Source organism: Pleurodeles waltl, chromosome 5 (genome assembly GCF_031143425.1).
Source record: "Pleurodeles waltl isolate 20211129_DDA chromosome 5, aPleWal1.hap1.20221129, whole genome shotgun sequence".
Classification (NCBI taxonomy): domain Eukaryota; kingdom Metazoa; phylum Chordata; class Amphibia; order Caudata; family Salamandridae; genus Pleurodeles; species Pleurodeles waltl.
This window is the reverse complement of record NC_090444.1, coordinates 424,626,324-424,649,053: the sequence shown is the minus strand read 5'-3', so window position 1 is coordinate 424,649,053 and position 22,730 is coordinate 424,626,324. Positions and strand designations below refer to the sequence as shown.

Here is a 22,730-nt window from a genome sequence, read left to right as displayed (position 1 = left end):
CCTTCAAACCCCCTTCCTTCTTTTAGCACCACTGAGAAAAAACTTGCACCAAGCCTGTCTGTATGCTGTTCTGGTGGAATCCACCACTGATTTCTCAGTAAGATCCAGGATTCTAATCTGCCCAACTGCCAAAGGTCCTGTGGCATCCTCGTCTGCTTCATGTTCGCTCTCGGAGCCAACCCATGGAACCTCTGCCCCTGCAAACAAGATAATGCATTCTGATATTATTGTTTATACCTGGTACATATTTTGCCTTGAAAAGAATATTAAACTTCAAACAATACAACAGAAAAACTCAAAACCTTTTCAGCTTTCGCCTTTTCTGTATTTACCCATGCCACTACTGTTTCATATTCCACATGGAAGGTGACTCCTCTGTTGGCTCCACAAACTCAGAGCTTCAACTAAAGGAAAAAATTCCAAAAAAACAACACTGTTTCTTTTCGCAATCCAATCTGCTGGCCATTGCTCCACCACCTAGTGACCATCCCAAAAAAGACAAGAAACATGAGCCGTCTAACGCAACAGAAAAGATCTGTATTTGCCATTCAATCCTGTTGTGACAGCATCGTGACACCATTAAATTATTTCAGAATAGTCACTCAAATCCTCATGTCTACACGGAGGGCAACTGATAAACACACTCTATGATGGGGCAAAGTAACACCTGTCATTGCAAACCCAAGTCTTCTACAAAAGGCTCGTCCTGCTCAAACCACCTGACAGACAAAATTGAGATGGCCTAAAAGGCACTGGACTTTAGTCAATTCCATCTTTTTCGACTTAGCAACTTCCTCCATCAATACTAACAAAACCTGAGCTTTGTATCTTGGCAGACTAACCTCCACGGAAACTGAATCAAACTGACTTCCCCAAAAAGTTAAACTAGTAACCAAGACCTCAGTTTTATCAGGAGCTAATGCCACACCTATGCCATCCATCATTGAACCAAAATTCTCTAGACTTCTGCTATAATCCGCTGAACCTGAAGACCCAACAAAGAGAAAATCATCTAAACAGTGAGTCACTTTTTCAAAGTCACTCCGAAACTGATAACACCATTGCAAAAATGTACTGACTATTTTGAACAGGGGACAAGAAACTGAACAACCCATTGGCAAAATTCTATCTACATTAATGGAACCACCAAATTGTATACCCAATCTGGATGAACCAGTAACAGACAAAAGGCTGACTTGATGTCTGATTTGGCCATCTCTGCACCCTGACCACATTCCCACACCAGGAGAATGGCATCATCCTTTGAAGCATATCATACTTCTGAATCTTCATTGACAATGAAATTATTGATAATATCGACTCACCTTCTGGCCATGAATGATGGTGAATAATTTGAAACTAACCTGGCTGCTTCTTTGAAACCACACTGCACCTGAAGGAGATATTGTGAGATTTTCAAATGGCCACTCATAGTACGGAGCCAAAATTCTACCTTTTGAAACTTCTTTGTCCAATTTTACCAACACCACTTCCCCGTGCTTGGAAGCAGACTTCACATTTTTTGCCCATCTTTTTAGCCTTGGTCCTAGATAGCACAACTTAAAGCCATCCTTAAAATCAAAAAAATACTTTTTGCCTCTGTGTTTTTACCAACACAACCAATATTGCAAAACCTCAAATTTAATTTGTGTAGGTCATGTTTCCTGTAATCGCCTGTATAGTTCTGCCTCGTCCTTGTCCCCCTTGCTACATATATGAGAGGTTACCAAAGCATCCCCTTACAGTTTACTCAATCATGTTTCTGGCCAGGAGTCCACTTGGCTCCACCAGCCTGCCCCCATGCTCCTGACCCCCCCAACTGCCGATTGGACAGCAGTTCGAGGCCCTCCTCCACCCGCAGGCTTCCCGCCTGTGCCTCATCCCTGGTGCCTACTGGTAGGCTTCTCCGATCTCCGATGGCCCTGTAAGTGATCCTTGTCTGTATTTCTGGTATTTTCTGCTTTCCGTTTATGCCTTTTATGCTCTATAGTATTCCGTCTATGTCTTTTTACATGTCTATGCCATTGTATATTTTGTAATATTCGTTGTTAGTCTGTTTGCCTTTCTCTGCCCTTCTGCTGTGAGCGCTCCTCTCTCCGCGCTCTCTGACCACCTACCCCCTGCGTTCACCTCTCTCCTTGCTCTCCCTCTCCCCTCCCTGTTTTTCCCAGTCCTCCGGCTGGTCTCCTTCGGCCCTGCCGCTGCCTCCCCTGCGGCCCCGCGCACACCCATTGGCTCCCTCCCTCCTCCCAGCTGCTCCACCCTCCCACCCCACCCTCTTAATGGCGGCCGCAGTGTTGCCACGCGCAGAGGGCGCGCCAGAGGCAAGCCCGTCTGCGCCCATCCGTGCCTGGACCGCGCCCAGCGCCAGTCCTCCTTGTCCTCCCAGCCAAAACCCCGCAGACAACTCTACTCCCCTCTCACCCTCCACTCCCTCAACCCAGGTCCTCACCCCACCTGCACCCAATCCAGCCCCACACACACACAAAGGGCCCCTTCACCTACTACACTTGTCATTTCTCCTCCTCCACATCCCACACATCCCACACCAACCCCAGAGCCCCCCTGCCAAACACAAAAACCCCAACACAATATACACCCGCACTGCCCCCATGCCCACCAACCAGCCCCGCCACATAACACCTCACAACCTGAACACACCCCACAACAACACCATCGCACAACACAACAACAACACCCACCACAACCATCTCAACTGCCTGCTCCTTAACACCTGCTCTCTACACCAACATGCCATAGAACTCTGGGGTCTCACTCACCTGACATCGTCTTCCTCACAGAAACCTGGACGAACCACTCTTCAGGGTCGGACATAGCCACAGCCACCCCCATGGGATACAAACTCCAACGCAAAGACCACCTTACCAAGCCAGGAGGTGGCATTGCCATCCTGCACAAAGACACCATTAAAGTCACCACAAACTCCCAAGACACCCTCCACAACGCAGAACACATGCACTTACTAATCCACAAAAACAACAACTCCACCCTCAGAGATACAGACCTCCAGGACCACGCCCCGCCTTCTGTGACACCACAGCCGACACCATCAGCACGCACGCCCTCACCTCCACAGACTACATCCTCCTCAGTGATTTCAACTTTCACGTGGAAAACCTTCAAGACCACAACTCCTCCTCCCTCATAGACAACCTCACCAACCTCAGACTCAAACAACTGGTCACAGCACCCACCCACTCAGCAGGACACACGCTTGACGCAATATTCACCTCAAGCCAACACATAACCTACACCCACACCACCGAACTCCACTGGACTGACCACCACTGCATCCACTTCTCCTTCGCCAAACCCCCCACACACTGCCACCAACACACCACACCCTACCGCATGTGGGACAAGATCCCAACTGGCACATAACCCTCCCCCTCCACCAAAGACCCCAACACTGCAGCCCACAACCTCTCAAAATGGATCACTACCTGCGCAGACACACTAGCCCCCCCTTAGAAAAAACATCACTGCCCGCAAAATCAAGAACACCCCTTGGTTCACCACTGAACTCCAAGACTTCAAGCGCAAATGCAGCCAAGCGGAGGAAGCCTGGTGACAAGAACCCTCAACAACCAACTTCTCCACCCTCAAAACCTCCATTCGCACCCACCATCAACTCATACACACCACCAAAAGAGCACACTACAAGGAATGCATTGACAAAAACTCCCAAAACAGCAAAGAACTCTTCACCATCATTAAAGAGCTATCCAAATCCACAGCCAGCAACATAGACCCCACACACACACAGCCCCTCTGCGACGCCCTCTCCAACCACTTCCACCACAAAATCCTGGACATACACAACAGCTTCATACCACACACACCCACCACACATGCCCTTCACCCATCCAACACAGACCCCACTCACGCCCCCCCCCCAACCTACTTACCACCTGGGCCCCAACCACCAACGAAGAAACTAGAAAAAAACATGAAGTCCATCCACTCTGGATCCCCCTCCGACCCCTGCCCTCATCGCATCTACAACAAAGCCAGCCCAACCATCGCCCCCATACTCCGCGACATAATCAACTCCTCATTCGACACCGCCACCTTCCCAGACCTCTGGAAGCACGCAGAAATCATTGCACTCCTAAAAAAGCCCAAAGCCGACCCAGATGACCTCTCCAACTACCGCCCCATCTCCCTCCTCCCTTTCCCCACCAAGGTCGCAGAGAAACTAGTTAACGCCCGCCTATCCCACTTTCTTGAGGAAAACAACACACTGGACCCCTCCCAATCCGGCTTCCGCAACAACCACAGCACGTAAACCACCCTCATCGCATGTACTGACAACATCAGAACCAGAGTCGACAAGGGCGAGACTGTCGCACTCATCCTCCTAGACCTCTCCGTGGACTTTGACACTCTCCCACCAGGCACTCCGCACACGCCTCCACAACACAGGAATTCGACACAAAGCCCTAGACTGGCTCACCTCCTTCCTCACTGATCGAACCCAAAAAGTCCGCCTTCCACTCCACTGCTACCAAAATCATCTGCAGAGTCCCCCAAGGGTCCTCCCTCATCCCCACCCTCTTCAAAATGTACATGACCCCTCTCGCCAACATCCTCCGACAACACAGAATCACCATCCTCTCCTACGCTGATGACACCCAACTCATCATCTCCCTCACCAGCAACCCCACCACCGCCAAAACCAACCTCCACGCTGCACTCCTTGACACCGCCACCTGGATGACAACAAAATATCTTAAGCTCAACTCCAACAAAACCAAAATCATCATCTTCTGCACCAACAAAACCATCTGGGACGACTCCTGGTGGCTCACCGCCTTAGGCCCCGCACCCATCCCCGCTAACCACGCACGCAACCTCACATCATCCTGGACCCCTCCCTCTCCATGACCCAGCAAATCAACGCAGTCCTCCTGTTTCCACACACTCCGCACACTGAAAAAAAAACTTCAAATGGATTCCCATAGAGACCAGGAAGACCGTCACCCACGCACTCATCAGCAGCAGGCTAGACTACGGCAACGCCCTCTACGCCGGCACCACACTCAAACTCCAGAGAATCCAGAACACAGCCGCACGCCTCATCCTGGACCTCCCCCACCACGAACACATCTCACCACACCTCAAATCCCTTCACTGGCTCCCCATAGACAAGAGGATCACTTTCAAGATCCTCATCCACGCACACAAATCCCTCCACAGCACCGGCCCATCCTACCTCAACGAAAGAGTGAACTTCCACACTCCCACCCGCCAACTCTGATCTGCCGACCTCGCACTAGCCACAGTCCCCCGCATCCAATGCCTCTCCCCATCCCTCCCAACCCCCCCCCCCACCCCAGGTGGGATAACCCCAAAAGGACTTGAGAAGAATTGGTAAGCTACTGGCAGTATGTACTAAAAGAACAGGCCATGCTGGTGGTATCCATTTCATCCATAATTCATCATCAATATCTCCTCATTCTTTTTCTGGATTCACTGGGATGCAGGCACAGAACTGTTTTGTCATACCCAAACCATGTGAAACCACCATATTCCTTCTGTGCCCTCTGTTTGCTTCAATAATGACCGAGATGAAACACTCATGCACTGACAAAAATCTCTGGAATGCGCTTATTAGTCTAAAGAAGACATTTATTAAATCACTCTGCAAGGTTTGTACAGGAGAGTAGCATGCTGAAAGCACAGATTTAAAAATGGTCACAGCAATGAAATAAAAACATGTGCAAATTATTCTCCATTGCAATATACACAGCAAATGTGTCTGTATGTATATATGTTACAATGCAAAGGAGGTAACAAGAATTAAAAAATGCATCACCGTGAGGCATTGGTAAATCTGCGTCATTTCCCTCCTCAGCATCAGACCACCAGATCCCAGAATCGATCGTGGCGAGAGAGATCAATTATCCTCACAGGAAGGTTGACACACCTCAGGGTCCTGAGCATGTCCGAGATCTGAGTCACTCCCCGGTCCATCTGGTCTCGGCCTCTTATATACTTTAAACAAACAAGAGAGGAAAATTCCAGAAACCTCCTCCCACTCCATAAGTTTATTATTCAGAAATGCGGGCTACTTCAGGTCAGTTTTGAAAAGAACACGTCAGGAATTGGCCAAGATCCCAAGGTGCCCTCTCTCAAAACAAAACCGTTCCCTGCTGTACTATAATCATAATTCTAGTACATTCTTATCAGCCTAAGCCCTTGGTGAGAAAGAACACGCAAACATGCAGAATAAAAACATCAGCACATTGTATAGCGTGAGCATGGAAAAATACTTGCAGCTTTTAACGTGGCAGTGGCTAATGCTAAAATAAAGTCTATAGGCAAAATGAAGTTGGTGGTCACTAATATGATGGTGTGCTGCTAGGCTAAGTGCAACGTGGAGTCAGTGGTCAAAACACAAATATCATTACACTCCACCCTTTTGACCAATGACTCATATACCCTATTGTCCTAAAATCAACTTCTTTTTTTTTTGTTTTTACTTTTAAAACATTCAAATTAGGTATGCATTGTACACAGCAACATAATGAAATGACAAGAGCAATCACTGTATTAACTTACTTATCATTCAGATATTATGAATAGCTAAACCAGGCACACCAACAGTAGAAAGACTTAATCTTATATATTCTGATTGGGATAGTAATTGAATCACAGTCTTCACTTAATTGAATAGTATCTCTAGGATAACAAGTCTGTATAGAGTTAGATGGAACCATCATGAGTCCTAATCATGTAAAGGTACATGGTCCACCTCTAATGTTTGCTGGAATGTAGGTTAAAGTGAGGTTCCCACACGAGGATAGTCTGCCAGCTGGCAACTTAAACATGTTTAATGTGACTGCCAGCAGTCACCAGGTGATAACAAGCCATGTGGTTGGTTCCATTATAATTGCAATCAAACAGGTTGATAGGACATCCATGGTACTCTGTATTATTTTTATGCAGGACTTTGATCTGTGAAGCACAACTTGCGCCAAATGGATCCATATGTATTGCCCTCCAATTGTCCTTCAAAAGCAGCAGGGGCGTTGCGGAACGGGATCAAACAATCAGGTTGAAGTTAGGGGTGTTGGGTCCCTACCGACCCCATACCACACGCCCGAAGGGAGACCACACAGCACTCTCATGGTCAGAGGTAAGCTGTAGTATGATCTGTAAAAGAAACACATATGATCTTTCTTGCAAATAACATTTGTCAGCAGGGATGTACTCTCAGTTTTCCTTTCCTAGTTTTATGATCAGCAGGACATTACTAGGACCCTTGGCTATAATTTCTGCAGGTTCTGGAGGGCCATTTGGGTATTCCACCCACACCTCAGCACCAGGGTTTTTGTCAGTTGAACCAAAACCTCCTTCTCCACATACTGTCAAAAGGGGCAGTCCCCTTCCTGACCAATCCCCCATATGCCGAATTATAACAAGTTGGACAATTTTAAAAGCATGTAGGTCAAGACCTGCAGATTCTGGTGTGGCTCTGCAAGGAGCTGAAGCTCCAGGTTTTATTTCCCAGTACGCAATGGTGTTGGTGGCCACATGTGGTTGTATCTGTAAATCTGGAGTTAACATTCTCATTAGAGCAGTTTCAGCATTTGTCAATGGTCTGTTATTCAGAATCTGGAGGGCTTCATTTAAGTGCTCTCTCCAGTTTTTCAGAGTCCCATCATATAATATTTTAGTCCAGAACCCCAGGGACACTCCTGTTCTTCTCTGCTTTTGCCACCTGCTCCAATCTACATATTGTCCCTGGATAGTTACATGCAACACAGTGTCTCCTTCCTGCACTGTCCACAAGTCTAAAGCCTGTTGAATTGCTTATTTTGCCAAATCAAAAGCACACTACTGCTCTTCACCCCATTCAAACTCATGTTTTTTTTCTGGTCACTTTGTACCAAAAGTTTAAGATTTTACTCAGATGAGGGTCATGCTGTCTCCAAAAATCAAACAATCCCATGAATCGCTGTGTCTCCTGCTTAGTGCGAGGAGTAGCAAACTCCAAAATCGTTTTGTTTTACCTGTAGCAGCACCCCTCTATGTCCTGGATTCCACTGAATTCCTAGAAACGTCACATTTTGGGATGGTCCCTGTGTCTTGTCTGAATTAATCATCCACATTTTACTCTGCAAAAGCTCAGTGAATATATCTTTAACATCCACTTCAGAGTTGGTACCAGGTATACAATTAGAACTGCCAAACCCACTCTTCAGTTAACTTTTAGACCTGCGGAGGGCTCTCAGAGGACTGCCCTGCTACCTCTGGCCTGCCGTGTACTTCAGAGTACTGCCCTGCTGCACCAAGAGGACTGCCCTGCTGCCTGAAGCCTGCCTTCTGCCCTCAGAAGACTGCCCTTTGCTTGAGACCTACTTTTCTGCTTGAACCCAGAGACTTAACATCAAATCAGGATTTATAGAGCAAAGCTACTCACCCGTAAAGGTCTCAAGGCACTGAGGGGGTTGTCCTCTGAACTTTAGTTGAAGGGCCAGGTTTTAAGGTCTTTCCTTAATTGATATAGCAGTGGTGACTGCCTGAGATGCAGGGTGTTCCAGCTCTTTGCCGTGAGATAGGCAAAGGATCTTCCACCAGCCGAGGTCTTCCATACGCAGGGTACGGTGGCTAGTGCTTGTTGAGCTACAAAGGTACGTTGGCTGGCTTTATGATCAGAGCCTCATGGACGGAAAAGGGTCCAACCATTTTGAACCTGCACTTTGACCCATCCTGACCCTTCAAGTTGTGCCCCTCCAGTCCTGGACCCTTGGAAGTGGTGCTAAAGATCCCCAGATAGACTAAATCCAAAACATGGGACTTAAAACATTTTCAGCCAAAAGGTGTCCTGAAAAACTGGGAGGAGACCAGGAACTGGTTGGCCTGATTTTGCGGTAGCTCCCACTATATTCTTCTCCACGTGAGCAAATCCTGTTTAGCGGCTCCTCGCAGAAGGGGTATTGGGCCTTCTGGAGCCCTCGTCAGCTACAGCCTGCAGCTTTGTCCCGATGGCAAATTTTCAATTCCATGAAGGAGACTAACGGCCTGATTTAGAGTTTGCTGGATGGGTTACTCTGTCACAAAAGTGACGGATATCCTGTCCGCCATATTAAGATTTCCATAGGAATAAATGGGATCATAATACAGCGGACGAGATATCTGTCATGTTTGTAACGGAGTAACCTCCTCTGCTAAACTCGAAATCAGGCCCTTAGTCTAAATGTGGACATCGACCACGCAACTCCGTCCAGCGGCTCCCTGATAATGACACCTCTGCCTCCTCAGATACTGCAAGCTGCCTCATCCTGCTAAACGTAACCATCTCTGACATTTTTCTTAAAATTTCTTCTAAGTCCAAAGGTAAGCGGAGACCGTGCTGAATTCACTTCGTGTATTTGAACAGCAGCAGCACATCGCGATGGACCATAACTTTCAACTTTGCCCCGGTCTCGTGAGACTAGGTGTCCGCAGTTGGCGCTTTGATCTTTTAGGTGCTAGTTTTCACTTTAAACTTTTTAAAAAGCGTAACACCAGTCCTAATTGGTATTTCGTTCTTTTGATGTCAAGAAATGTAATACAATTTTTTTCAAATTGGTGTGAGATTTTTCTTGCTTTGTTTTTCCACGTTATCGCTGTTTGAGTGCTTCATAAATACTTTACACATTGCCTCTAAGTTAAGCCTGACTCCTTTTGTGCCAAGCTACCAGAGGATTAAGCACAGGTTAATTTAGTAACTTTTTGTGGTCCACCCTGTCTGGGGTTGTGGTTGTTGCTTGAGCAGGGTTCACCCCCTCAACAAACAACCCAATTTCTCACACCTATGTTGTCTGACCCTGTGAAGCCCTTTAATCCATAAATCTGTGCCAGTCTTGAATCCAGCCACGAACTAGTTTCCTTGAATCCAAGAGCTCTAAAGGACTCATGCTATATTCTTGCAACTGTGGTTGTAGTAGGAGTGGTGTGCATGACAAGTCACTCCATACAAAAAAATGAGTTGGTGCCCTCCTCCTCTCCTACCCACGATTCATTTCAGTCGACCGGGTCTGACACTGGCCCAACAGCCACTCATTATTACAACCACCTGGGAGGCTCAGTAATACATGCCCATTGTCCTTAGTCCCCCTTCGAATGTTGACCTGAAACACTGGGTCATGAACACCCTAAGAAGTCATCCACTCCACATGACGTTTCTGGGCAGAGCTGTAAGGCATCTGAAAAAGGAGTTTGATATTCTGTGGGGTAATTTTAGAGGGCACCAAGAAGTCTGGAGAGACATGTCATTTTTGCTAATGGTATTCTGCCGACAGTGGAGTGAAGGAGTCCAACTCGGCTCCCAATATTTCCCTTCAGTGACTCCAGCAGTGGAGGAATGTTGCTGGATGACCAGCTCCTAGCCTTAGTCTAAATCCAGTTTGCTCCACCTCATACCTCTGGAGCCAAATCTACACTACCAAGTCAGCCCTTTATTGGGAAGATAATTGAGTTGAATCAGTCTTCCTGCAGGTCTTTGACCAAAATGGTTAAAGATGGCCATCACAGGTGAAACAAACATATGTGGATCCCTGAGATACATAATGAGATGATCAGCGAATTACAACACTTTATCTTCCAAATCAGGAGTCAATGTCCCTGGTCTGGCCATCAGCGCTGAGCATTTCTGCCAGCAGTTTGATGGGCAATGCCAATAGGAGGGGGGCAGAAGGTACTTCTTTCTCATGCCGCAGGTAACAGGAAGTGAAATTATGTGTGCCCATTAATTTGTTAAGAGTTAGTTGTATATAACAAATGTATTATAAAACATGGATACTGATCCCCAGCTCGTCCAAAAAGAGTTAATAGGTAGTCCCAAGTCACCTGATTGAACTCTTTTTCTATATCCACTAGCCGTACTGCCAGCGGCCCAGAGAGGTACCAAGTCAGTGCCGTTGCCTCGTTAAGGTTTCCTGATATTGTAACGAGTGGAACTCCCTTGTATCAACATGCTTTGATCAGACTCAATCAATGAGCCCATTACTCCTAAAATACAGTTTGCCAAGAAAAAAAAGTATGGGGCGATAGGCCAGTAAGAGGAGCACCTATGAGCGGGTAGACTGGCATCAAAAGCACAGCAGTCATTGCTTTGCACATGTCTTTGGGGCGGTTCTCATCTTGAAAGGACTTTCAAACATCTAATTTTAAAGATCTTATGCAGGAAAGTTCTCAGCTGCAAGGAAAATAACTCTATGGGTAATCCATTAGGGCCTGGAGTTTTCCTTGAATGAGGGAGACTCAGATTCCTGGGCCTAACCTAGTGAAATTGGATCATGTTGATTGGTTCCATTTGCTGAAGACAGTCATCTTTTCAGGTGTTCAGCAAGGAGCCTATTGTGACCACTTGAAAGAGGATCATAATTTCCTCAAAAAAGGGAAGCAAAATAATTGGCGATTGCATTGAGCTCTGTGATTTATTTGACCACACTCACCTGAATCCCATCTATATGCCTCTTCTGTTTTCGCTAAGCCAGTTTAGTAACGTATTTGCTTTGTAACCATGTTCATAAACACTGTCTTATGCTGCAATCCAAGTCACACTGGTTTTTGTATTGGAGTAATTCCCGTCATGATACCTGCATTCCAAATCATGGACAGAAGCCTTCCAGAGCTGTCACCACCTCCTGCTTCTTGTTCCCAGAAATATGTCACACTGCCTTGCCCATTATTATAGATTTGGATGATACCCAGAGAGTCAATGAGGCCTTTACTGAGTATTTGTTTGGACATCATATGACCCCTTCTCAATGTAGAAGCTTGCAGCACAGTCTGTATAATCTGTGGCTGAACAGGAATAGGCAACAGAGAAGATTCAGTAGCCTGCCTAACATATCCATAGATGTGGTGGGTTCAGTATCAAATTTGTTTACATGTAAGGTTATTTCTTTTGTAAAGCAAAATAGCCAGGTTTATAGACCTCACACTGAGGCCTACCTTCTAAGCTAGTATTGCATCCCAAGTCAAATGCGATGAAGTTCGAACTGCCTTTCAGCAATAGCCACCATAAAACTAGCCCTTGGCCCATTTTACAGGTAGACTGTCCAAAATAAATTAAAAACTATTTGAAAAACACATTCGCCTGGTTTCATGGTCACTAAATTTGAAAGACTTGCCCATGCTTAGCCAAGATGCACTGTCATGTAAAGACACTTTTGCCTACCACCATCCAACGATGACTTGATTGTACTGGTTTTCTCATTTCATCCATGGTATGTAACCTTAAGACACGAGCACAGACTTTTGCCTGGGTGCCAAGCATTTCTCAGTTTGAGTCCCTGATCACCAAGGATCTGCTTCGATGTTTATATTGTCTGAATACACTTTTTTGGATAATGTGCAGTTTTTATCAATCATAGGTTACTAATTTAACAAATGGCCCTGTGGATTGTGTTTCGGATTTTCAATGTAATCTTAGATTGCAGCCAGTGGCTTCCAAGGCTGGTTTTCTGTGGTCATGTTTAGATGCATCATTAAGTAGTCCAGCGGCCCACTGCAAAGCTTTTGTGAGTTTAATTCGGTGATTGGTTTGCATAAGTGGGCGGACCTTCCTGAGCAAGAACAGTGGTAGCTTTGTCTGACTCTATGAATCGTTCACTCTGGAGTCTGTGATGCGGTTTTCTTTCTAACTGAATTCTGTATCTCAGCATGCCTCTCGCTAGTGTGAGAACACACTGTCTGGGAAGCATCCATCTTTGTTGCCCAAGAAATCTATTTAACCAGGTCATCGATTTGCTCATCCTTTCTCAGCATTTATTACCTTATTACCCTCTGACCAACGCTCAGATAGTGTCTTCGTTTGGTCTGTCTTCTGCCTTTTATTTTATCCCACGTCATTTGTCAGCTTCTTGCATATTGACTCATTCATCCCTGTGTTGAAGTTGGGGATTCCATCTCTGGACAGACATTGACGGTCCTCTTGGTCGTGTTTTTAATTATACCTCTGATTTACTGAGCTGGCACCGTTAACAATTGTGGAACGTGTGGTTTGTTCATTGGTACTAGCCATTTTCTTCCTCTTCTGATTGTATGAGGCTAAAACGTTTTTGCAGTTAACTGCGTTCTTGGTCATCACTCAGTGTAGAATGTAGTTACTCATTGTGAATTCATTTATGTTTTCTAAGTTGCTCCTTGCTCCAAAGTTCTGTTTGCTGCCACATCATAAATGCTACCCAGTAGCATACTTTATTTACGTACTTTATTTGGTTCGGTTACTCCTTCTGTGTTGGTGCTTTTTAGTCGAATGGATAGTGAGCCCCTCACGATGAAAGCAGATTACAGCTTCTAACATTGGCCTACATGTATTACGTTTTTAAACAGTGCCCGTTTAAGATGTCTTTCGGGAGTTAAAACACGTCTTTGAGTCGATATTCCATGGTTTTGAGCCTGAGAATTATTGTTTCTTTCTTCAGTTACATTGACTCAGTGTAACCTTTTGTTTATCATTTTGTAATACAGTCAGACGTCTTTTTTAAAATGGTTCAATATGGAATAATTGTCGTTTTATGCCCCATTAGTCTTTTCTTTCCTTCCTGGCTGGTTTTCACAATGTAGATTTTGTTACATGGACAGAGTATGCCATAAACCACCTTCTTCATTTTGCAGTATGATTATGTCATTTTACCACATGTAAGTGCTTGATCGCATAGTTTCCCATACCAGTGCTGTCCCTTTGAGGGGAGGGAGATTCCAGATGGAGGAAATATTTTTTGTATCCTGGGAGTTAACTGGGGGTATGATTTGACAACCCAGTCCTTCAAGCTAGAATTTCTTTCTACGCAAAGTGATAGTTTTCCCTGAGAGCATGCAGAGGTTTCCAGAATGTTCTAATTTGTGGTTAGGGACGTCCTAGAATCATTTGTAGTTGGACTGTAGGTGATTACATATTCCACTTTATTCATGCTCGACTTTCCTCTCTAGCTGTTTGCATGGATCCAGCCATGCCCTCTTCCATGTATGTTTTGTTAGTTTCTTTTCAATAGCCTCTTGTCCCCTGTTTGTCATTCAGGCAAACCGTGAAATTAAAGTAGTTCTCCTTGATTGAGCAGTTCCTTCTGATCTGAGGAAATGCCAGGAATTCAAATTGACTGAAGTTCTACAGACCTAAGCTTATGCAATGGGGAAGGCTGTTCTTGTCTGTGTCTGTTTTTTGGCGTAGATTGAAGTCATGAGATCCCTATATTCTTGAATTTAGATGTCAGTAAAAGTGATCTTCTGATTACTGTGATACATGTCACACTGCATGCCTCATTAGCAATGCTTCACGCAGTTGAGAATCTCATTTATTGTGACTGTTCTACCTTTCAATGTACAGAAGACGTTTGGTGTCAGCAGCTAGTAAAGTAAAAACTGCTTCAAACAGACTGCAGGACAAGGTCCACACCACAGGTAGGGGCATTAGTATTTTAGGCATGTGTGGGTCCATGATCAACATCCACCTCTTTGGAGGAGAAGGAGGCCTGCACTGAGGAGGATTTGTGGGAGGATGTAGTGATGGTCAGTGAGCATTGTTGAGGTAGAGGTACAGGCAATATCAATATGTATAGCTTCAAATGTGTAGTAATTATCCTTAGGCCACGGAGACACAGCTTGATAAATATTTGGTCTCACCTTCGTGGTTTACTGGAATTTAGCCTGAGGAGTGTGCCAGAAGAAAATGCCACTTTTGGACATTTTGCAAACATTCTATTTAAAAATTTGATGTGAGACATTCGGGGATTAGAACGAAGTGGTAAATTACTAAGTGTGCACAGAATGTGAAATTAAATGATTTTACTTGTTTTCCATCACCCTGTGATTGGGAGGCGCCTCAAAACAGCATTTCTGAAATCACTTGCCCATATTGCATCTAGTTCACGGCCTCTTGGGAAGTAGAAAGAAGGAATACTTGTTTCAGAGTTCCAAAAACTGATGTTCTGCCTCAGGAGAGAATGCATGTCACATGCTGATGGATTCGTTAGGGTGCGTCGAATTTGAAAATGTTTTTGCATTGTGAACACGTGTTACTGGGTTTGAAATCTGTTACGAAAGCAGAACAGTTCCAAACAACCATTTCACTTGGGTTCCTTATGAACTCACTTCCCTGTATTTTCTCTTTGGTACCTCAAATTATTGAAATCCAATACATACTTTGTGTTCACAATCAGTAGAGACCAAAGTATCCGTACAACTGAGGGCCTTCCTCCTATTCCTGCCTTAGAGTGCTGAAAGAGAAATAACACTTTGAGCACACTTTCAAGGAAAACATTTCCAGTAAGCTCCCCGATGTATAGCGGCTAACGTCTGCTATCTATGAATAGTTTCAATAGGATGTGTAGATTACAGGGAGTGCAGAATTATTAGGCAAGTTGTATTTTTGAGAATTAATTTTATTATTGAACAACAACCATGTTCTCAATGAACCCAAAAAACTCATTAATATCAAAGCTGAATATTTTTGGAAGTAGTTTTTAGTTTGTTTTTAGTTTTAGCTATGTTAGGGGGATATCTGTGTGTGCAGGTGACTATTACTGTGCATAATTATTAGGCAACTTAACAAAAAAAAATATATACCCATTTCAATGATTTATTATTACCAGTGAAACCAATATAACATCTCAACATTCACAAATATACATTTCTGACATTCAAAAACAAAACAAAAACAAATCAGTGACCAATATAGCCACCTTTCTTTGCAAGGACACTCAAAAGCCTGCCATCCATGGATTCTGTCAGTGTTTTGATCTGTTCACCATCAACATTGCGTGCAGCAGCAACCACAGCCTCCCAGACACTGTTCAGAGAGGTGTACTGTTTTCCCTCCTTGTAAATCTCACATTTGATGATGGACCACAGGTTCTCAATGGGGTTCAGATCAGGTGAACAAGGAGGCCATGTCATTAGATTTCCTTCTTTTATACCCTTTCTTGCCAGCCACGCTGTGGAGTACTTGGACGCGTGTGATGGAGCATTGTCCTGCATGAAAATCATGTTTTTCTTGAAGGATGCAGACTTCTTCCTGTACCACTGCTTGAAGAAGGTGTCTTCCAGGAACTGGCAGTAGGACTGGGAGTTGAGCTTGACTCCATCCTCAACCCGAAAAGGCCCCACAAGCTCATCTTTGATGATACCAGCCCAAACCAGTACTCCACCTCCACCTTGCTGGCGTCTGAGTCGGACTGGAGCTCTCTGCCCTTTACCAATCCAGCCACGGGCCCATCCATCTGGCTCATCAAGACTCACTCTCATTTCATCAGTCCATAAAACCTTAGAAAAATCAGTCTTGAGATATTTCTTGGCCCAGTCTTGACGTTTCAGCTTGTGTGTCTTGTTCAGTGGTGGTCGTCTTTCAGCCTTTCTTACCTTGGCCATGTCTCTGAGTATTGCACACCTTGTGCTTTTGGGCACTCCAGTGATGTTGCAGCTCTGAAATATGGCCAAACTGGGTACAAGTGGCATCGTGGCATCTGCACGCTTGACTTTTCTCAGTTTATGGGCAGTTATTTTGCGCCTTGGTTTTTCCACACGCTTCTTGCGACCCTGTTGACTATTTTGAATGAAACGCTTGATTGTTCGATGATCACGCTTCAGAAGCTTTACAATTTTAAGAGTGCTGCATCCCTCTGCAAGATATCTCACTATTTTTGACTTTTCTGAGCCTGTCAAGTCCTTCTTTTGACCCATTTTGCCAAAGGAAAGGAAGTTGCCTAATAATTATGCACACCTGATATAGGGTGTTGATGTCATTAGACCACACCCCTTCTCATTACAGAGATGCACATCACCTAATATGCTTAATTGGTAGTAGGCTTTCGAGCCTATACAGCTTGGAGTAAGACAACATGCATAAAGAGGATGATGTGGTCAAAATACTCATTTGCCTAATAATTCTGCACTCCCTGTATTTACATGTACGGTTTTACTACATTTCCTGGGTATTTATCTGTCATCAAATGTGTACCAAAATGTATCTAGGTATTAAGCCATAGCTTATTGCTGTCACATTTCTATCTCCCTAATGCCTACCAGGACCTTTGTAAAACATCTTCATAGTTGGTACTAACAAACTTAGTATTCAGGGCAACATTTACATTGTCCGCCTTCCAGAACTCTTGGCCGTCTGTCTGAAAAACGAACTGGAATGCAATCTTTAAAAGAAAAAAAATCTCCACATTCCCCCCATATTTGTCCAGATTATAGATAGAAATTGACTCTGGTGCCTTAAAAGTGACACGAAAATATATGGGTGCACAAGAAGGTAAAGAAAGGAGGTAAAATTTGAAGAACCTAAAAGATAATAGTAGGAAAGCATGCTGAGGCGTGAATACTTCAGGTACTGCTAGTCTTTTAAGCACAAATTAAGTCGCAATGACATGTTTGCTTATCATTAGACAAGACAAAGCGTGTCTTTCTCTCATCGTTTAGGTGACCCGTTGCCAGGATAGGTGGATCTGACACCTCATCAAAAGTGTCACATCCTTCTACCTCATGTTTATTTATATAAGTAAGGTGAAGCAGCAAATTGAGAGCAAATTTACCAAAATGGCTATATCTGTCAGTTCATTTACTGCAGGTGGGGAAACCTGTCTGCAAACCTTTTGGCGAAAGTGATTGTCTTGGTGAAATGTATGCCATAATATGCTTAAGTTCTGTGAATGTACCTCTGGAGAGTTTCTACATTCCTCATTCAGTGGAATAGCTTTTAGTGGTTTCCCTGCATTAAAAAGACCGTTCTTTAACCTTTTTACTCCTATTTCTGTCATACAAATATAATGATACTGTGGCATGTTCAGCTCAAGATGCTAGAACTCTATTCAATAGTTCTGTCACCACTTATTGACGGAAGTGGTGGTGGTCCCAGAGAAGAAAGCATTGAAATTCATGCCGATTGGTGTAATTTTAAATAAGCAGTAAATCCATTCCTGGCTGGATCGCCATATTTGCCGATAGGGGCTAAAAACTCCAACTACTTGGGCAGGAAAGGCAGCACTTTATTTTGTGATCGGATCAATCACCTGAACGGTACAAAATACTTTCACAACAGGCACTCTAATCACTAAACTATTCTTGTGTCTTTCTGCTGCAAAAAGTTTGCAGCTGAAGTTTATCTCCCTGGTTTGTTTTTGATCATGGAGGCCCGAATAAGATCTGCCAGCTTCACATGCAGAATGCCATTGAAGGATTTAACCCTTTAGCATTTTAAGCAGCACTTAAAATCTGTGTGGTTGTTACGTAGCCCAGTGTACCATATCTTTCACAATATCAGATTAGTATTGTGTAGTGTTGTATCCATCAACGTTCCAACGATGCAGCACTTCTTTGTGAGTTGATTGGGACATTTGTGAAGAGGAACTGATGTTAAATGAGAGCTGTTGAGGTTTACTGGCTTGTAGTGTACATTTAAGACAACATTTTAGTATTTGTCTAATTATCTGCTACACACAGTGGAGGATTCCTGAACGATGTTGCATTTAATGTCACTTCGGTTTACTTGTTTCAGGTTTTTATCAGACGTATGTTACTGGTTATTACAATAATATTTGCCTGGGAGGTAGTCTTGTAGTGCTAAAAGCGCCCGTGGCATGGGCAGATTGACTGCAGTTGCTTGATTGTGCACAGTTTATGCAGGGCATACATCAGTGTGCCATGAGGGTGCAGCATAGCTTGGATCGGATTGGTTATCAAGACTAGACCAAACACATGTTTTACCATTGAAATGCTTCATAATGAGTTTCCAAGTTTTCATAAGTTTGCAATTTTGTGTTGCAGGACATATTTCCTTCAAATAGCGTTACTTAATAATAATAATTATGGAATCCTACTTCTGATCAGATCACATGAATGTAATTAATTTATATAGTTGTGCAGAAATCAAATACATCTTTTAAAGAAAAAGAATCCCAAAACAAAAAATGTATATATTGCTTGCAAACACCAGCAGTTGTGCTAACTGCAACATTTAGTTAAATACAACAGTATCCACAATGGACTAATGCAAGGATGTCATTTTAATGTGAACCTTCTACAGGGGACACATCTTTGGGTGTCTCAACAATTGTCTCTAAGGTAGAGATCTACAGCAAAATGTATTTTGAGACCTACTAACTGTGCTGGTAGGAGATTTTCACATGAACCTCAAATATTAACAAACTGACCAGTATATCAAAGGATATAGATAGTAGAAGGTAGGGCCCCTTACTCTAAAGATTCATGATTTGAAGCTTTATGGAATCATTGATGATTAACCTCTCCTTGATTCCAGTGGTGTAATTTCCTCAAACACATGTCATCAATCTGAACTTTAATGTAACCTTGAAGCTACTCCTACTGTACCCTTAATAAATGGGTTAGAAAGCTAAACAAAGCCATTATGCCCTCCACAAGGATAGCAGTCTGTGCCACTGAAGCAGTGCTGTAAGGGGATCAGTTATGTTTGAATCCTTTGCCTTTGGTTGTTTTTGCAGTACCTTCTGAACCAGATGTTGGTGTGAATGGGCATACTGTTTGGGGAATGTATTCTGATGGTTAAGTTTGTGTGAGTGATGGAACCTTGATCACCGGGACTTGTGTTGTTAGGTACCTATAGACAGCTCTACATTGTACTCCACCCATTATTAATCTATCTATACATCTGTTTAGGGAGGTTCACCTTTACCCTTGCCAGATGCTTGAGGATGCACATTTTCTGCTTGCTTTTTGGGTACCTCTCAATATTTTTAAAAAAACACCTCTAAATTTGCTTTAGGAGTGTTGGGTTTTCAAAACGTCTTGGAGCCCTGCTCCAAGAAGTTTGGCCAAGCATGGTGTCTGAACATGTCTTTGTGGATAGCATCAGAGAACATTTCAATATCTGGTTAGCCTATTTGTCACTATCTGGTGCATTATTGTGGTGTGTCTGTTCCACAAATGCTTGTTTTTCTGTATCTGAATATATCAGTTCAGCTAAATCAGCTAGATACAAGTATGTTTTTCTGTTAGTGTAGTATGTTACACTCTACATAGAAATTCATCAGCATACAGAGATGTGGCTATCAGTAGTGTAGCAGGTGTAGTGGCAGAGGGCTACGGCCTTCAAGGGACCCACAGAACCTCTACCTAGACAGTGGATTGGGGGTGGGGATGCTTGCCTGCTTGAGGGCCTATTGATCCTTGGTATTTCATTGTCTGCATAATTGTTGTTCTCAAGATGGTGCCTCAGTGGGTTCGCTACTGTGTAGTTCAAGTGAGTACTGGCTGTGTCCCTGTGCGTAGCTTCTGGACACATGCACTATCACTTGCAAAAATATGATTTTATATATGAATCTGACTTATCAGTTGCACATGCTCCCTTTGTGGGTTATGCTTTGTGTGGTTTGTATTCCTGTTGCAATTGATGGGGGTCGTGTGTAGACTCTGGGGAACTGGCAGAGCAGTGTGTTTTTGTCAGTGGAATACCAAGGGGGTCAAGGGCCCCCATGGAAGCAAAGGAAATGGAATCCCCTTGACCCTAGGTGGGTGGTAAAAAAAAAAACGGCTGTATTTGTTGGACAGTGGACCCCTCAAACCACTGTGCCCTGGTGCCACTGCACCTGTTGAACTAAACATAGCTATGACACGGACTGTTAGCAGTGTCCCTTTGACAAACAATTCTATACTGTGCGATTCACAAAAGTGAACTAGCATAAGGCAGGGTACGAGAGTTCTCCTACAGCACCATCAGAATGGGCCTTTTTCAGAAGGAGGGGCAGATAATGTCGGTCAAGTTGTACAAGACACTGACCGCAAAATACCAGTCACAAATTGCGACCAGTATTTTTACGATTTAAGTGGGATTTTGTGAGGTGACCTAAGTACTAATTGATTGGTCTTTAAAACTTCCATTTGGAATAGGTCACAATCCGACCTACATCATGAATACGTTTTTTAAATAATTATCACGAATACTTTTGGGGTAAATTGCAAATTACAGCTTTAGACGATCGGATGCCATGACAATGATGGTGGCAGGCTAGGGTCAGCACACTATCTTGCTTGTAATCTCATTTAAATAATATAACCATTTTTAAAATGTAGTCCATTTTCATTAAAGGAAATTGGGCTACATTAAAACATATTTCTTTTAAAGAGTTTGAGAGTTCACAGTGGTTCTCTGCATCACTGCCTTGTTCCCAACAAACTTATTTATTCTCAACAGGGAAGAGGTCCCATGTGGACCCCTTCTCTTTTAAGAATGGCCTACCACCTTAACTCAGCTGTTGGTCTAGTTTCAATGTTTTCAAACTGGATTTCCAGCACAAAACATTTATAAATCTTCTAGAGCATTACTGTTTTCAAGGAACGCCTGCAACACACCCCTTCCAAATAGAGATCCTAATTTGTAGGAGTTAGTGATAATATACTGGCTCCTAAAATAGGTTGTGTACATAATAAAAAAAAAAAATTATGGTTACAAATAGTCGGAATCACTGTCTGAAACCATGAAAAATGTTTGCACATCAGACCCAAAATCGCTAATATTTCATTTTGCCTGGACACCAATAGTTCTCGTACCATTTCCGCATGTGGAAGCAAAGAGCTCAAATATGTTGGGAATTTCAGCTACTGCATAAACAATGCTTACTGTCTACATGAAGAGAAGGTGTTACATGTTTTAACCATGTGAGCCGCGCATGTATGATCTGCTTATGGATTTGCCAAAATCATACATAGCCTTCTGCTAGGGTCGCCTCCTTCTAAACTGACACGGTGATTTCACCACAAAATTGCAAAGCACACACCTCTTTATGGATGTCAGATGGCTGAAGCTGAAGTGGTCCCTACTTCATGGCCTCCCGGTAACCACCTTTGTTGTTTTCATGCATGGTCTGGCGAACCAAATACTACAACATTGAAGACACTTTAGATGCGTGCCCCTGTTACTGAACATTCCCTCTCTCTTCCTGTTTGGGCTGCAAATATGTTAGTGAGTGAGTGGGAAAGGTTTTGATTCTCTGCGTATAGACAGTGAATCTAAAACTGATGTGATGTGAAAGACTGCAAGTACAAGAATAGAATACACTCGACTCTTGCTGGGGGGCAACACCTAAATATGATAACTGCTAAAGCTGTCATTTTCTTTGTCAAACATTTTCTGTGGGTTTCTGAGTACTGACAGTTCCAGTCTCCTGGGTGTCTGGGGCTGGGTAGTTTGCTGCTTTACTTGTGAATGAATGTAGTTGACGGATGCTGCTTGAAGCAATCAAGGCTGGCACGTTTGTTCAAAGAACACCAATGATGGTGAAACATTTGAGTGTGGATGCAATGGGATGGAAAAGTGAGTAGCCTTGATTGAAAACATTTAGAACGTAGAGATCGAATACATGTTAGGGTTGGACTGGCCATAGCAGGCATCAGGTGGTTCCCCAGGAGGCTGGAAGGGTGGGGGCTGGTTTTGTTATTGGTGGCTGGTTTTGAAATGGTGCAGCAATATCAAACCCCAGTAACAAAAACAGCAATTCAGCATAATCCACTCACTCTTGTTTCTAGCCTCTGTGCGTGGCTGGTCTGACAAAATTGCCAGGGCTGCTTTGGATTCCCAGTCCGGCCATGATAAGTGAACTCTGAAATTGACGTAAGGTAAAGAAAACTAAAGGCTATAAATGCATAACCCACTTCTTTAAAAAAAATTACAAGCTTGGTTTATTTGCAAATATCGCTAATTACAAATCTAAAATCTATCCACTGCTGATCTTTTCCAT

General features: G+C 43.8%; 1 protein-coding gene across 2 annotated transcripts in view; it reads left to right on the top strand.

Moving 5' to 3' along the window:
- Positions 1 to 22,730, top strand: part of EML6 (EMAP like 6) — an 854,573-nt gene that overhangs the window by 265,733 nt on the left and 566,110 nt on the right. The gene's annotated exons all lie outside the window — the stretch shown is intronic.